This window comes from Rhinolophus sinicus, chromosome 3 (assembly GCF_057876585.1).
Source record: "Rhinolophus sinicus isolate RSI-liver-muscle chromosome 3, RSI-T2T, whole genome shotgun sequence".
NCBI lineage: Eukaryota > Metazoa > Chordata > Mammalia > Chiroptera > Rhinolophidae > Rhinolophus > Rhinolophus sinicus.
Window position 1 is genome coordinate 36,428,412 of NC_142503.1, and position 16,569 is coordinate 36,444,980.

At 39.8% G+C, this 16,569-nt stretch overlaps 1 long non-coding RNA gene across 2 annotated transcripts in view; it reads left to right on the forward strand.

The window, feature by feature from the left end:
• Positions 1–16,569, forward strand: part of LOC141570426 (uncharacterized) — a 562,080-nt gene that overhangs the window by 388,822 nt on the left and 156,689 nt on the right. For both annotated transcript variants that reach the window (XR_012494434.2, XR_016020539.1), the window contains exon 4: positions 9,295–9,525. This is a non-coding gene — a long non-coding RNA (uncharacterized LOC141570426). The remainder of the gene's footprint in view (positions 1–9,294; positions 9,526–16,569) is intronic.

Sequence of the window (16,569 nt, forward strand, 5' to 3'; positions counted from 1 at the left end):
CATTAATAGTCAATTAGATTGTTTCCATATCTTGTCTATTGTAAATAATGCTGCAATGAACAAATGAACACAGGGGTGCATACATCTTTTCAAATTAGTGTTTACATATTTTTTGGATAAGTACTCAGAAGTGAAATAACTGGATCATATGGTAGTTATATTCTTATATTTTGTGGATACTCCATACTCTTTTCCGTAATGGCTGTACTAATTGGCTTTGAATAACAATAATAATTAGAAATTTACTAACCAGCAAAAAATAACCAAAGTCCCCTGAACTGGCTCAGAGTGTTGGGATACGGTGCAGTCCAAAGCCTTCGCCAGGCTATACTTGTTTCTCAGTTTGGGTGGGTCAGCCTCACCTCAGAACTCCCTCTCTGGGTTACTTTGGGGTATTTCAAGGAGTCTAACTCAAATGACTTTTCTTTCAAAGTGCAAATCATTTTTTCTTCTTATGAATACGTTTCCAAAATTTCTCTTGTCCAATCTATGAAATCCTTATTGGGAGAAATAAGTATCAACCCAGGGACAGGAATTTATCCTGGTGGTCAGAACTGTGCCATAAGTACAGGAAATCCCAGTGATTTCCTCAGGCGTGGGAGGCTAAACAGCTCAATCGTTCAGAGCCCTAGTGTGGATTTAATCCCGGTTAGATTTTTTATTAACTGTAGGACCTCAGGCAGATCACTAAACGTCTTTGAACTTGTTTTTGTCACTTATAAAATAAAAATAGTATTTCTACATCTTAGGTGTGTTGTGCAGATAAATTGAGATAATGTAGGAAAATCCTCAACATGATACCTGGCATATGGTGGGCATTCAATAAATGATTGCTATTAGTAGTAATATTCGAATTATTCTATGCATTTACAAGCAAATGATTCTAACAAAAAACTAATGACAAATATGGAGATTTTAAAAGGATAAGAAGACAGAGTGTATCCAAAATAAAATAGGTGCTATGCTGAACTCTTTGGTATTTGTGAATGGAGAAACAAGGTGAAAAGGGGTCAAGTGTGACCAGATGGCTCTTAGGGACTGAAGCAGAAATGGATGGCACATTAATTACAAGAGAAAGCAGGGTGTATAAATTGGTGGAATATTGTCATGCTCCTTCTCTAACAAAAATGTTATTGTTACTTTGGTATATTATAATGGAAAATTGTTCTCAATAAGTCCAGATTTTCTTTTGATGTTTCCCAAGGAATTGCATTTGGCTTATGCCCTAGAGCATTTAATGCTATTTTCAAAAAAGTTTTTAAATTGTTTCTGAAAATAATAAGGCCAAAGTTAAAGCTAATGTAAAATAAAAGAACCATTCCAGATGGGGCTGGGAGTGAAATACAAATAGTTTTTTGCTTAATAAAAGAGAGAGAGAGAGAGAGAGAGAGAGAGAGAGAGAGAGAGAGAGAGAGAGAGAGAAAAGAAAGAAAGAAAGAAAGAAAAGGAAAGAAAAAGAAAGAAAAGAAAGAAAGAAAAAAGTCTGATTCATAAAAAAAAAATACATTTGCTATTTAGATATAAAAAGTACTTGAGGGGGAGAGGAGAAAAATATTCCCTTTTAGTCTAAGGACAACAGATGTTTAGGAGAAATGAAGCCACTTTGCCTTCTCTTTACCTCATAAGAAGATCCATGCAACCTAAATTAAGTCCATGACACAGAAAATCTCATTGAAATTTATAATTCAGGACTCCAGGATAATACATAAAAATAAAATTTGTAATAGAAGCACCAGAGTACTAATTATTCAATCAATGCATAGTCTTCAGCTCACATCAAAATCTTTATTTATTTTCAGATGATTATTATTCAGCTTGATTTATTAGTCTGTTCCTTCAAGGTTTACATGCTTACTGCATTTTAATACCTGCCTTTTGATGGGTCATTGGAGAATGTTAATTCTTCTTCCACTAATTTTATAGGTTATTTGTCTCAGGATTACCTCTTAATTGATTTCCCTACCTCTAGTTTCTTTCTTGCCCAATCTATTCCCCCACACTTGCTGCCAAAAAAGATTAAAGATGAAAACCCCAAAATATGATTATGTTACTGCTTAGATTAAAATCCTTCAGCATCTCCTTATATCTGCAAAGGAGGGAGAAAAAAAAAGTTTGTACTTATTAGCATGATATTTACACCCCTTCAAAATAAGGACCTCATCTAGGTTTCATGGATTACCCCCTCACCTAAAAACAGTTTCTACTTTATGCCATTCAAAAAGTCAACTTTAGTATTGGTGTGACAAACCAGTTTGAGAGGTGATGGAAGAGAAAAATCCATGTGACACACCAGATTCTAGAGCATAACAAGAAAAGAGAGACTAAGGACAAAAATCAAACCCACAGCCCACATGGGTTGATGAAGAGACTAGGCAAAAGGATGAGGATGAATATGTGGTAGGTAAAGAATTTGCATGGACTTATTATTGTTATTATAATTGCTACTACAATTCTAATTGATTTTTATTCTATTAGCTGGTCTCACTAGGACACAAACTTGAAAGAAACTATGCTTCCACACCACCCCTTGTTGTAGACTGTGTAAAACCATTGTTCCCCCTGCCTGGATGAAGTAGCTTTTCCAGTCACTCTTAAATAATAAAAAGACTCTAATTACTGTCAAGAATTAAAGAGTTCAGTCCAGTTTAAAGCAGGTCATGGCCATGGAGGCGTCAGAAAGAACAATTAGCTAGGAGGGAGAACGGGAGGGAGGCTAGCACAACTGTCATCTGTGTTTCTGCCCTCTGGATGATGGACTCGTCATTGTTGGCTCTTTCTCTTGTGGGACATTTTTGTGAAATCCTTGGAGGTCCTCTGCTGAAGAACTTAGACTGCAGTAAATTTTGTGAGTAATAATTATCATCTACCTCATCCCTTGGGCTTCTCCAGGGCCACTTCACTGTGGGGGATACAACAGAGCCCCATATGTTCCTCTTGGGGAGGACCTCTTTTGGGTTGAGTCAAAGTGGCTGGTTTTTCACAGAACCCACATCTAGAAACAGGGAAGTGAGCCCTTTTACCATGCCATAGGTAGAGAAACATCTCACTTCCCACACAGCTCTCTTTTTCTTCACTATGAAAGAACAAAGTCTTTCTTTCACCATTTCCATTGTCCAGCCTTTTGCCTTTACATTTTTTCCAACATCCATCACACTCCAGTCCCTGTGTCCTCAAGATTCCTGGAGACACATGTCAAGCTCCCTCGTTATTCTCTTTTCAACTTGTTACGCTAGGTTTAAAGTGAGGCTGCAGCTCTTCTCCACCTTCATTCAGGGAGTAGTAAAATACCCAACAAGTTTTTCCAAATAAATTTTCCCTTTTCATTTTTTTCAACCTCAACTTTTTGTATGGTTAGAGGGAGTGATGACCTACTTATGGTAGAACTAGCTTGGGGTCAATACTGTTCTAATCTTATTGAGATGATTTAGCACCTTACTTTTGACTCTGTAGATATATGGTATCTACTGTTTTGTTCTTGGCCTTTGCATCTCTGCCAAAATTCTAGAACAATACATGCAACATCTTGTGACACTCTGGTGGCTACTGTGGCACCTCTTTTGAAGTTCCATGCTTCAACTCCCTCTGAAGGGTCAGATCTCCCTGCCCAGCACATGCGAAATACTTTCAGGCTGTTGTTAGTTGCTTAGATGGTTCCTTCTGGGTTACTCTTTCCCACTTCAAAAAAGCTCCCCATCCTCTAAGAGTCGGCTGAAATATTGTCTCTTTTGTACAATCATTCTGAGTTCCCTTGCTCATAAGCGATCCTAATCCCAGCTGTGTTTATCTCAAATTTAAGGCTCACATAGTGAAGATTCTAAGCCTCAGAGGAAGACAAACCTGGGTTTAAATTTTAGCTCAGCATTTTACTAGCTCTGTGTGACCTCAAACAAGCTCCTTCTTCTCTCTGATTCTGTTCATCTATATAAATGAAGGGAAAATAAACTCTTCTGTTATTTGAAGTTATGCAAATATTCAAAGAAATAATTTATATAAAACTCAGAGTACAATATTTTAATATGATCAGTACTTAGTGTGATAGGTTAGCACTTAATATGATAGATTCTTAATACTACAATGGTACTGCTACTATGACTACTATTAGTTCTTATACTCTGCTCTCGCCTCAGAAGTAAAACAATATGGACACAGCAAAAAAGAAATCTTATGCTACTTGTCTAGCTTGACTTTGATTCACTGCCATCTGCCAGGCACTAGACTAGATTCTTTACATACACCACAAAATTTAGTTCTCCTAACTTCCCTATGAGGTAAGTGTAATTATCTCTTTTTGACAGATGAGGAACCAAGGTCCAGAGAGATGAAGTAACTTGCCCAAGTTTCCACAGCTAGCAAAGGGCAGAGCCGGAAAGTGAAATCAGTCTGCCTCTCATCAAAGGACGTGAGGGTAATGAGTACGTTGCACAGAAGAGTCCTCAGGCTTTTAATGTGTATTTGCTCATTGTTCAGATTCATCATTGACTGTAATGCTTTCTGTGCCTGTTAATTCCAGTGCAACTCTAACTCCAATGTGATTTCAATTCTGCAAAAATTCTCTGCGACAAAATACCATTCAGAATTCCCACGAGTGCCCTTTACATGTATGAGGGAATCTTGGTCAGCCTTTCTGAGTTTAGCAGAGGGTTCCCTGGAGTGTCTCCCTTCTTCTCCCCTCTCCCCAGAAATCTTTCTAGTGCCTGTCTGGGTCTCCTTTTCAAATCGACTCTTTCTTACAGTTCCTGGGACTTTAAATGAACAGGTTGAGCCCAGACAGGCTACTGCTGTTAAATTGTGTCATGCTCACTTCATATGTATGACACATCTTCCCAGGAAACCTGAAGCGCAAAGTGTTATTAATTTCCCCTCAGTGTTCCAGTTTTGTCACTGGCATAGCTTTTCTTTCCAACTGTGAAAGTTACTGCATTGTCAAGTGCAAAGTCTGAGTGAGAACATGTGAGGTAGATGTCCCCAAATGTCCTCTTGTCCCCGTTCTTGGCATAGTACAGTCTTGCTACCTCTTTACCACCACAGACGCCCCAAACTCCTTGGAGCTCTATGTGACGTAGCAGACGGGATACTCTGCTCTTAGTCAGACCCTCTGTTTGTCCACAAACGTGTCAGTTGCCTTTTCTTGCAGTTCTTTTCCTCAGCCAGCATACTGCTTGCTGTTCGCTTGAAGTGACTCTCAAGTCTCACAAGATTGCATGCAGTTCGGTTTGATTTCAGGTAGATCAAAAAACTTGGCAGGAACATTTTTCCTCTCTATAATGTGGATCAGTTTAGGGACTCAGAGAAATGAAAAATGGTACAGCTGAGTTCTCCCCCAAAATGTGAAGATTTAGCGGCAGGTTTCAAAATAAATGCAGGGGCTGGCCAACTTAAAAGCCACAGAAGCTTTGTATTTCCTGTTAATAATTTCTATATGCAATATTCCCATGATTAAGGATCCTATTAATAATTTTTTTGTTTTTCTCCTGAATTTGGAGTAGGGGTAGATGTGGGGGATAATTAAGAGCCTTGAGGAACATTAACATAGAAATATCTATAATTGAAGACTGGTATTATACAGAGTAACTATATATGTATATATATATTTATTAGTATTACATATTTTATATATTATATCATGTATACTAATTGTTCTCTATATAATGTATACACTAGCAATTTTTCTAAATAATAGCAAGCTATCTTTCCTTTTCTCTCTCTCTCGCCCTCTCCCTGCCTCCCTCTATCCATCTGTCTGTCCGTCTATCATCTATCTATCTATCTATCTATCTATCTATCTATCTATCTATCTATCTATCATCTATCTATCATCTATCTATCATCATATCAATTCTAGTTATACATGTATGTATGTGTGTGTATATATGAGTGTGTATATGTACGTATACATGTGTGTGTGTGTGTCTATCCATTTGCCTGTAAAGTTTCTTATTCATCCTTTAATCAAGACACAAGTGGAGCAGCACCTCTTCTGTACAGCTTCTCCAGTCCTCCCAAGCTGTCCCTTCCTGTTTCATTCTCGCCTGCTACTTTTTAGAGGTGAATCGCTTCTTCAGCTTATTTACTGCTCTGTGTGCTTACCTGAGCTGGGTCTCCTTAAGGGCAGGGACTGTGTTTTGTAGTCGGCCTTCTCATCACATGGTAGGTGTTCAATAACTATTACCATATTCATACATCCCTTCATAAAATCAATTTGAACTTTAACAGTGATATCAATATTAAGTTGTAATTATTTATAGTATTGTCACACAGTTTAGTGTATCTTGGTTCCAAAAATGTTTGGCTTCAAAAAGAAATAAAATTAAAATGTGTTTGGCTAGGGGCCTGGCCCGGTGGCTCAGGAGGTTAGAGCTCCATGCTCCTAACTCCAAAGGCTGCCGGTTCGATTCCCACATGGGCCAGTGGGCTCTCAACTACAAGGTTGCCGATTCAACTCCTCAAGTCCCGCAAGGGATGGTGGGCTCCGCCCCCTGCAACTAAGATTGAACACGACACCTTGAGCTGAGCTGCCTCCTGGATGGCTCAGTTGGTAAATAATGAGTATAATTTTATGAAACTGCTGAAGTTCTTGACCTGGTACTGAGTTTGATCCCTCTGAGACCCATCACATGCTAATCTTGGAGCTAGAGATGGGGTACTAAAAGTTCTGGTCACCAATTCAGACACAGGGAGCAGTGTTTCCACCCAACACAGCCAAGCAGTGCTCCGGCACCAGCGATTCAACTCAATTCTGACACTATCTAGTGTCAGATCCCACAGGTTCAGGGTTCATCCCTATAAGACTGAAGAGAGGTTTGCTGGTCTTTTCACCCTTACTGGGGCTGAGTTATGTGCAATCTTCAGGCTAGTGGTGTCGGGGAAGCCTATCCTCCCTAGCACTATATGGTCAGGACTAGTGTGTCTCCAGGAGGCTTTGCTAGACTAGCATGAAGATTGGCTAAGATCCAAGCTTGTTCATTCACAGCACTCAGAATGAAGCTGCTGGGGTCCAGGTCTCTGATGGAGTCTCAGTGAGCATAGAGCGACCCTGAACCCCAAATCCATTAATCTGCCACTGGCAGGATATGAACTTTTATGTATCACTGCTTTCCTTGCCCAAATAGATAAAATGGCCTTGGACTGCAATTTTAGTGACATATACAGAGGGTGCCAAAAAGATGTGTACAAATTTTAAGAAAGGAAAAAGTCTGTATGAAAATTGTAATACTCACTATATACTGATAACAAAAGATGAATACAAGTCATGTGTAAACATTTTTTTGGCACCCCTTATATATTACTTAGTATAAATACCACTTTTCTTCACAGCAAAGGTTATTAACTATTGGAATTGTTTCCTAACAGAGATTGTTGAATTTCTGTATAAAAATATTTGAAAGTAGGGTATATTTTTAATTAACTAGGATAGTGTCAGAGTGGATGAAGGACTCAGACAGCCATTCAGTGTCCTTCTAAGCATTACCATGATCTGAAGCTTCCTGAGAAATCCCTCTTTAACACTTTGTAAATTATTTTAGGGTTTCAAACACCAAATCTGTGGAAATAAAATCCTGGATTTATGGTGGTTTTCATTTTATACTTTTTGATTGGGTATTTTGATCATTTTACCTTAGTAGCTTAGCCACGTTTGGATCTCAAAATTACTTGAAGAGAGAGGTGTACAATGAATTTACAACGAGCAGTCAATTGAAGCCTAAATTCTAATTACAGTTGTAGTATTGATTTCTTTGGCAAGCCTATTTCTCTCATTCTCTTTGCTTTTGTTTCTCAATAGGAATACCTAATTTTTCAAAGGCATTCTTTGAAAAATTAATTTAGCCCTGTTTGTATAGAGCTTCAGAAATTGTTCTGTGTGAGAATGAAGTTACAAAATAAATGCCTTTGAAACTTCTAGTTGTAACTCTGTCACTGAAAAACAATTCACTGTTTATTGTTCACTGCTGAGTGTTGTGGTCACTCATTATTTTTAAAATGTACTTATTATTTGGGCATTTCTGGAAATTTGAGTTTCTCATTGCCAAATCTGGGAACTACTATTGTCAGGAATGTGTGAACACTAGCTTTCGTCATATGCTCTTCCCTCTACCTGAAATACTCTTCCCCACCATTCTTCCTGGCTAACTCTTATTCATCCTTTCAGTCTTGGTATAAATGTCATTTTTTTTCTGGGGAGATTTGCCAGATCATTAGAATATATTAGTCCTCTCATTGTTCTTCTGAAGTGTGTATCTTAACTCACCTCACCTTTTGGTGATGTTTGAATAATTGTCTGATTGCCTAGCTCCACACCCGGGCCCTGGGCTGTGAGCTCTGTATGAGGAGGACTAAGGCTAGCTGGATGTCTTGTCCATAATTGTAACCCCAATAGCTGGCAGCATGCCTGGCACATAGCAGGTCCTTAAGTGGTTAATGGGTGAATGAATGAAGGAATGAATTTCCTGAGCACTTACTGTTGTCAGGCACCAAGCCAAGTGCTCTGGGAACAGTGATAAATGACCCTTGAGGAGACACTCAGAGGAACCGATAATTAAGATGTGCCAATTGCCACAGTGCAGGTATGTACAAAGGGCTGAAGAAGTACAGACTTGAACGTACTCATAGACATTAGGGCATACTTTAGGAATCTGCGCGAATAATTTTCTGATTTCAAACTTTGGAAGTTTTGTAGTGTTGAGATGAACTGAGGCATTTCAAAGTATGTGCATTTAGCAAATATTTATGAGCACTTGATGCGCAGATTCTAATTCCTAGGTCCTAGGAACGTAAAAGTGAATGGACCTGTCATGGGTCTTGCCATTTAAAGAATGGTATTAAATATAAAAAATATGCATTTGGTTTTCTTCTAAAATGAGTGTCTAAGCTATGCCTAAGTATGATTTAATAGAGTTAAAGACAAATATTCTGATAAATAATTGTTTCTCTGTTTAAATATTAGCAACTTCCTCTGAAAGGCTTTTGGCTTTCTTTTTCCAAATAGATGAAAACTGCAATCAAGAAATTCATTGGTAGGAAATGGCTGATAATCAATATCAAAGTTCTGCTAGTCTGGCTTCTTATTATCCACCAGAAGCCCTCAAAAGAGCTGAGCTGGCAATACAGAGGATACAATGTATGCTTTCAAAAGACAAATGTAATGTTATGTTTTTGAAACTTGTCTAAAAGAACAGTCTTCTCTGAGAACACAAATGCACTTAAAGGTTTTTTGGGCTATGGCCTTTCTCTCTCCTTGCCAGGAGGGGCACCCTCCATACTGCAGAACCCTTACAGACCTCTTCCCTCTTTGCACAGCTATCTGAGGTATCACAGACACGCCCTACCCCTCCCTACCTTGGGGCTCACAGGGGCCATTCCTGAGAAGCAGGTGTGGGCAGGAAGAAGTAGTGTGACTCGGTGAAAATGAATCCAGCCAGACAGAAGAACCAAGTTCTCCTCCGGAGCCTGAATCTGCATTGAAGAAACACATTTCCTGAGAACATTTTCTGCAAAGAACACACTTCTCAGCTCCTTCTCATTTGTAAGGTAAGTATCTGCCTCTGTCTCCAAAACCTCCAGTCTCAGAAGATGAGGAGATTGCTCCCTGCCTACTGCAATCCCCAGGGGCAGCTTCCGCGCCTGCCATGCTGGACTTTGGGAAGGAAGATAACACGTGCCTCTGTGCTCCATCTAACCACTCCACCAGCACGTCTGAGCACCAGCGATATGCTAGGCACTGTTTGAGGCACAGACCCAATAAAATCAATGCAGATGCTTGCCCTGATAAGCTTATATTCCAGCGAGAGAGAGACAATCATCAAGATAAAAGAGTGAAGTTCTCATGTTAGATAGTGATTAGAACTAAGGAGAAACACTGAAGTGGGTAGGAGATTATGAAGTGTTGGGTTTGAGGGGCAGGGGAGTCAGGCAGGGTGATTGTGTGGTTTCAGACACGGTTGCCAAGGACGGAGCCTGTCGGAAGTGTGGGGTTAGCCTAATGGAGATTTGGATAAAGATATGTGATATATGGAGAAAGTTCTAAGTCCAGTGAGGAAGCTGGTGTGGCTGGAGCAGACTGAGTGTGGAGAAGAGTGGAAGGAGATGAGGCCGAGAGGTACCTGGGAGCTGGTTCCTGCAGGTCATGGCCCAGCGCACCTTTTGTTCTGAGAGCTGTGAAGCCTTTTCAGAGTTCTGAACACGTGAATTCTGAGGCAGACTTGTCTATGGAAATGTCTCCTCTAGAAGGACAGGTCTGCCTTCACACAGCATCAGGATATACATCTGCAACAATTGTCCTATTTTAACAGGTCTTGACTCTTTTTGAAATTTGAATTGCTGATTGCTGAGATTCAGTGGAACCATCAGCTGATGGTCTCCTAAATTCTGAGACTGATTCCCATAGCTTTCTGGGACACAGCGTGGGTAAATCTTGTACTGAAGTAAAAATCTAGGGCAGTTGCCTTCTCTTACACGTCCCACTCATGCTTCTCTTCCCTTGGAACTAGACTTTCCAGACCTTCCTTAAGCCATACGACCTCATTCCATACTTCCGTCCTGAATGCGTCTTCCCCGTTCAGAATACATTTTCTCAGATTGAAACTGCCTCTTCCCCTCCTCACATAAAACCTGATGCTTATGTTTGTTGTGTGGGTCACATGGATTAGAAGAGGGCTGCCCTTGCTTCTTAAAAACCCTTCACCTTTTCTCTTCTGTAAAATGGATATAGTAATATCTCCCTGAGAGGGTTATTGGGAAGGCACTGATGAGATATAGCCATTAAAAGAGTGAGAGAATTTCCTGGAACTTTTTATTTTTTAAATTTATCTTTCCATTAAATATTTTGATGATAACCTATTTGCCTTTTGGTTCTAACCTAATGGTCCACCAATTTAAAAAACAACATCAATCTATTGTAAACAACTTGGTCAAACTTCTTTGGAGCCTGTTATAATGAGTGGTGTCTGTTTTGAAAACAAATCATTGTGTTACATTCATGTATTTATTATGAATGCAATTCACAAAGATTTGATGAGAGTTGCACCATACCAGAAATCCCAGACACAGGGCTATGCAGGGCTAACATTCCCACACATTATGGAGTACAGGCATTCTAGCAGGGAGGGTAACATTCAACAAGCACTTATGAGACATCTAAGTAGCGCAAATAATGCAAATAATGAGCTCCACAGTATTGCAGAGATGCCTATGGGAATGGTTTCAATCTGAACATTGTGATGCCTAGGAAAAATGCTTTGAGGTGTTTGTTATTGGTGGTGTTATTATAAAAGTCCTCCCATTTCACTAACATTTTTCTTTACCTTTTTTAGGAGATTGCTTGATTTCCTAATTTGTGCTTTAAGACATGCTTTGTATTCGTCACTATGGCACACTCAATCTTGCCAATGGGAGTGCTAAAAATCACTCTCCATACTTCCCGAGGCTACGGCAGTTCCACTATTGGAGGCAATTGGCAGGAGCGGGTGTGAGATTTGGTGAACACTCTCCACACTGTCAAGATCAAACCACCCTTTTCCAAATTACCTAAGCTTTCTTTACTGTGACTTTACCAGCACCCTGTGGGGCAAATGTTTCCAACTTACTTTTATGTACTGCACCGAATCACATTTTATCCCCAAGAATGGAAAACAGAGAGACTCTGAAATTGTTTCCTGAGCATATCATTTCTTTCCAAAGCCAGCGTAGGGTTAAAAGCTACTATTGACTATGCATTAGGAGCTCTTTTCTCACTGCAGTGAAATTGTTGGCCATTCGAACAAATGGAGCCCAATAATGGGTTTCTCTAGTCTAGATCGTCTTTACACTGTTAAATGAATCATGTAGCTAAGCCCCACTTGAAAAAAAGACACAAAGGAAACGACATTAACGTGCTGTGATGCCTGATGAGGAGAATCTGCAACACTTGGGCATCTTGTGTAGGAAGAGAGAGTTCTATCCTCATGCTGCTGGGAGGGAGCGTGGATATTGGCAAACCTCCTGCTCTTGACAAGTTTGTGGTAATTTACATAATCTCACACCTCTCCCAACTTATAGCAAAATATGTCTCATATTTTTAACATACTCAGAGCTCCTTGGAATTTTAACCTTTCTAGTTAGAAATACAGCTTCCAAGGTAGACAAGAAGGAGAAAGAAGCAAGGACTGGGTACATCTTTTGTTCCCTTTTCAAAGTCTGATCCCAATTAGCTCTCCAAATTCCCCAGAATCCTTGAAGTTGGGGACCTGTGGCTAATAGAGTTCTAGGCCACCCACATATTCATGTGTTGGGAAAGTGGCTGCTGCGTGTTTTGTCCATGCCCTCCCCGCCTCCCCTACATGATGAAAGCTGTGATTGCTGTGGATTTCCACTAGAGACCTCTAGCTGCTCACAGGAGGGCTGGGAGCAGTTCTTAGGGTGTTCCTGTAGATGCAATGCAGGTTAAGGATTTGCTAGTTGCCTCTGGGAGAAGGGGGAGTTCTCCCATCAAAGAAAAATAAATCTGTTCTCTCTCTCTCTCTCTCTCTCTCTCTCTCTCTCTCTCTCTCTCTCTCTCTCTCTCTCCTTAAATAAATTGAGGCTTGTTCAAGCAGGTGTGTTATAAAACACTGAAGAGGAAAAAATTTCTGTGTCTTAAAGCAATGCCATAGAAATGAAAAAATAGAAAAATTTCTAGGTTGAAAAACCTCTTCTCCAAGGAGTTTTCCGTACTAACACTGGGAAGCCTTTCCCTGTAACCCCTCAGAAGCCTTCTCCCATGCACTTGCCACCTTTAATGTGAAGCCTGTGGCTGTAATCCCATGCAACAATAACAGATGGGACACATCTGTAAGGAGAGACATAGATGAAGTTTCACCATTTTCCCAAAAAGAGGCAAAACACATTAATCTCCATTTACCTTTGAATGGTCTGTAATAGATACAGAGGGTGAAAAGGGAAATAATCTCCCCTCATTTAACCTGTGCCCCTGTGCAAAATTACTGTAGGTTGTATTTCAGAAACTGAGTGTAACTAATTTTTCTCTCTACCATGGTCTTCACTATACAACAACATGAGAAAGAGAATCAAAATAGGATTAGGACAATGAGTCTAGAAAGCCTCTTGTGGATTGTATTGCCAGGTATGAGTCAATCAAAATTTCTTCAAAGATTCTCTAACATCTGGTATTCTCTCAGATGATTGTGGATTCTTTGCATATGTTTTTAGGAATAATCTTGCCATTCTTTTAGGTAGACTGTTATTTGTTCACGTATTTATTCATTTATCAAATGCCTAGAATATGCCCATTGATTTGCAAGGATTTGCAAGGAAAACATAAATGGATATGCACAAGGGTTTGAATAGGAGTTCTTAGCATTGGATCTCCAAATTCCTAAGAGTGAATGAGTCTCTCAAGATGTCCATAATCCTCCTAAGGGGTGAGTGTGTGTGTGTGTGTGTGTGTGTGTTTGCGCTTCAGTGAGAAAAATCCAAGGTTTAAAACCTTCAAGGGGTTGATGTAAAAAAAAATTTACTAGCCATTGTGAAGGCTGACAGTTCTGTAAGCAGATAATTAGTAGACAGTGTTAGAATTGCCATATCATAGAGCTGCATACAGTACCCTTTGAGCTTATGGGTGGAGTCAATCACAATTGTCCCTGATACAGAGGTTAGGTCTGCAGAAAGCAAGTCACATTTATGTTTCATGTGAGGATTGAGTAGGAACTGGCCAGGTGGCTTGAAGGGAGGATAGATGGAAGTCAGTGTGCCCTGAGGGGTGGTTCACCTCCAGAGTCTGAGGCTACCCTGCAAGTTGGAGCATGATTGGTATTTTTTCCACCATAGCTTGACTAATGGAGCACGCTTTGCCATTAGTCAACTATTACATGAAGATGAATTCCATAGGCATGCCCTGGCTGACCACAAATGGTTGAATGCACATGCAAATACCGAATGCCCCAAGGTTGGTGTGGAATGAACCAAAAGATCTCAAATGCTTGGTGCTGGGCCAGGGTTGCAGGAGTGCCTAACGTCACCCGTGTCCTTGGTGCTGCTCTAAAGCTCAAACCTGCACTGGGGAGGAATGCGCACTGCAGTGGGTGGAGCCATCCACTGCGTGCCCACTGCATGGGGGTTGAGAGAACCGGCCTTGATTCTGCCTGCTTACTTAATTCCCACCAGTCTCCTCTTTCTCTATGTCAGTTACCATTTATTGAGAAACTCGGTCTCAGCTACGTGCTAGGTGAATTACCTGCCTTGTTTCATTTCACTCTCCCAACATCCTACAAGCTATGTTTTATCCTCCTCCTTTTCCAAATAAGAAAATCATAGTCAGATAACCTAATAACTCCATAGAGGTCATGCAGCTAAAACAGTGGTGATGTCAGCATGAGGGAGTTCTCTCTGACTCCAAAGCCCTAAACCCTTTTGGTTCATCTCATTTATTCTGGATAAGTCTCCATCTTGATAATTCAACTGTGTTTTAAGTGTCATCACCATGAGGTATTGACTTACCAGTGAAGAAACAGCTGCAAGTATAATTTGACACTGAGTTCTGCAGAGCCTGGATAATGTATTAGGCAAATATTGCTTATCTGGGAAGTTACAAAGCTGAGTTTTTCTGAAAGTGTGCCAAGTGTTGACGGTAATGACAGAGCTTGATATGAAACTTACAGGATATATCTGAAGCTAAGATTCAACTGTCTTCTCTTTGATCTGGATATTATTATTACTGAGATCCCATTACACCTTTAAAGGTAAGTGAGTTTGAAATAAGTAGCACACGTCTTCCCAAAATGTTTCAAATTGCACAAACAAATTTGGGTTTTAACCTGAGAATTATTTCTCTATCAAGACCTACCTATAAAGGATACCATTTACCATAGCACAATACATTATAAGCCTTAGGTCTTTTTAAAAGAGAAGTAGGTTGATTAGCCTAATTGATAAATATTTTAACACTCATCTGGCATATTGGTGAACACAATACTTAATATTTTTCTTTCTATATTTAAAGTAGCTTATTCAATATATTTTAATTATCCCTACAGCAAATATAAAAATCTGAGAAATGAGCAGTCAATAAATGCAATTCTTTGATAACGTCATTGACAACTCCAGTTATGTCAAATGAAAAGGGCAGTTTTTATAAATATCTACCAAAAATGTTTAAACTGAGCCATTACTTATGGCAATTTCACAAATACTAAAGACTTCTGGTCATTGCATTTCTCCCATATTAAAAATTAAACTATACACATATTAAAAGTGGCTTACTCCTGCTATATTTCCTAACCTATACATCGAAACTTGAACAGTTTGTACTCCCATTACAGCATGTTACAGAAATACTTTTCTATCAAGAAAAGCAATTATAAATCCAATTATGATTTGTGGATGTTGTGATACAGTAGCAAGGAATAGACCTGTTGTAGAGTCAGACTGTTAGGCATTCAATTAACTTATAAAGTCAAACTCCAAAATCATGGGTAATATTGTCAGGCACTGTGCTTTTTGAAGGCAAGGCAGGTGATAAGGTATTTTTCTTTCTTGAGATTTACAAGTCTCTAACTTTCAGAAACAACAAAAATAGGTGGATGCAACTCTGCTTCCCCAGCCGTTTAGTTAAAAAGTGAAAAAAACAAAAAAAAACACAAAAAACAAAAAACCACACACACACATACACACACACACACACACACACACACACACACACACACACACACACAAAACAGGTACTCAGTTGAAGAGCCAGATGCTTGGTATTCTGTACTCAAGTTGTCTGAATTTTGAATTTAAAATTTCATTTTTAAATGAGAAAGAGCAGTGCCACGGGTGATAGGTGCTATGGAAAAAGAAGTAGATCGAGGTAAAGGGGATTGGGTTTGGGGACAGTTATAGGAAGGTCAGCATAGGCTTCTTGGATCAATGATGGAAAGGACATGAGGGAGTTAGACCTGCAGCTACTTAGAGGGAGAGCATTTCACGAGGCAGAACAGCCAGGACATGTCCCAAAGATAGCAGCATGCCCAGTGATTGGAGGATGTCAGTAAGACTAGAGTTCAGTCAACTGGGATGATTTCAGGTTGGCCTTAAACAACCAAAAGAGCAATCAGTCAAAAAGCCTGATCCTCACCATTTCAGGCCTGTTTCTTCAGACAAAAGCTTGAGCAAATGAAAACAAAACAAAACAAAAAAATACCCTATGATGGTTAATTTTATGTGTTGACCTGGCTGGGCCATGGAATGCCCAGATACCTGATTAAACATTTTTGAATGTGTCTGTGAGGGGGTTTCCAGAAGAGATTAGCATTTGCATTGGCAGACTGAGTAAAGCAGATGCCCACCACCCCCTCCCACAATGTGGGTGGGCATCTTCCAATCTGATGAGGGACTGACTAGAAAAAAAGGCTGAGAGCTGAGATATCCCCTGACCTCTGCTTCTGGTTCTCGGCTTTCAGACTTGGACGAGAACCTACACCACCCTCTGGTTCTCAGGCCTTCAAACTACAGCACTGGCTTTCCTGAGACAGCTCCAGCTTGCAGGTGGTAGATTGTGGGACTTCTTAACCTCCCTAATCATGTGAGACAGTAATTCATTGGTTCTTTTCTTTATTC